Raw genomic sequence first — 1,749 nt, forward strand, 5'->3', positions numbered from 1 at the left:
TGTTCATTTTTCCATGTCTCCTTGTGAAAACTGTTTCTTCTTTTTCAAATGGTAACTTAAATGCCAATCCATGGATGGAATTAGATGGAGGAAGTTTTATTTACTATTATCCTCTTAGGGAGCACTGGCTTCTTTGGAAAATGGGAGTTTGTAGTCAAGGGCAAATATAAGAAGAGCTATTTTGAGACTAGGGATAACTTTATTAAGAAGGATGGGGGAATGAAAGAGGCAAAGCAAGAAAGAAGAGTGTAATGAGGAAATAGTGAAAAGTCAACGCTACATGTTTTGATATCTGCTCTAAAACTTATTCAGATCTTAAAGTACTTTTAAAAACGCATGAAGTACATAATATGAATGGGTAGATTAGTTGTAGATACTAAGTTTAGAGAAGTAAAGGGTGGAAAGAAGAAAGAAAAAAATAGTTTGCCAATAAAATATAGAAGGCAGAGAGCAGCAAAAATATGTGTGTGTGTGTGTGTGTGTGTGTGTGTATTTGGGAGGGCACAATCAAATTCTGAGTAGTCTTTTTAATTTTTTAATTGATCTCCACCGTCAACATTGGGCTTGAATGCACAATCCCAAGAACAAGAGTCTCACACTCCACCCACTGAGCCAGTGTTTTTTATATCAGAGTAACTGGGTTTAAGATTTGGGTCAGATTTAACCTGAGTTTAGGGTACGCTGATGCCTGGATTATACATATTTATACATTTAAAATAGTAAGCTTTTTTTTTTTTAAATAGTAAGCTTTTAATAGTGTGTCACATTCAGTTTTTCCTGTCATTTCAAAATGTTTTTATTCTTGTAGTATGGAAAAATGTATCTTGTGTTCAATGGCATCCTTTCTTTTTTAATATCCACTAATTTATCTCCCACCCACAAAAGGGATGAATATGTTATTCTGGTTTCTTTGGGTTTTATATTTTATATTCTGGTTTCTTGAAGATTTACAACTTACATACTTCTTTTGAACCCATTGTAATTTATGGATATGGCTGCAATGACAATAGATCTAAGTTAATTCTTTTTCATATAATTGAAAAAGTTATGAGGTGCCTAGGTGGCTCAGTTAAAGATCCAACTCGGTTTCAGCCCAGGTCTTGATCTCAGGGTTGTAAGTTCAAGCCCTGCACTGGGGTCTGAGCTGGGTGTCCAGCCAACTCAAAAAAAAAAAAAAAAAAAAAAGCTAGTTCACTATTATATAACTTCTGGTTTGTAATAAAATAAGTCATTATAAAGGTTTCAATCTATAATTGGCCAGTTTTTGAAACCCTCATGCACTAAAGCTTTTGTAATCGACTTTAACGTCTGGTTTAATCATTTTAATCTTTTTTTTTAAGATTTTATTTATTCATTAATGAGAGACACAGAGAGAGAGAGGCAGGGACATGGGCAGAGGGAGGAGAAGCAGGCTCCCTGTGAGGAGCCTGGCGTGGGACTCGATCCAGGACCCCAGCATCACCATCTGAGCCAAAGGCAGACGCTCAACCACTGAGCCACCCAGGAGTCCCAGCATTATAATCTTTTAAGAATTTTTTCAGAATTTCTGAAAGAACAATTTGACATTTTTACTCCCTTTCAAATGCATTTCACTATCACTCCAAATCTGTCAGGGATTTAAACTGATAACAAGAATCATAAAATTTAGAGCTGGAAAGTATAATAGGGATGATCTCATTCTACTTTGTGATTTAAAGGTGAGAAAACAGAGGCCAAGAGAACTTGAACTGCCTTCCCAAAGTCACAGTT

The sequence above is a fragment of the Canis lupus genome, chromosome 19 (genome assembly GCF_003254725.2).
Source record: "Canis lupus dingo isolate Sandy chromosome 19, ASM325472v2, whole genome shotgun sequence".
NCBI lineage: Eukaryota > Metazoa > Chordata > Mammalia > Carnivora > Canidae > Canis > Canis lupus.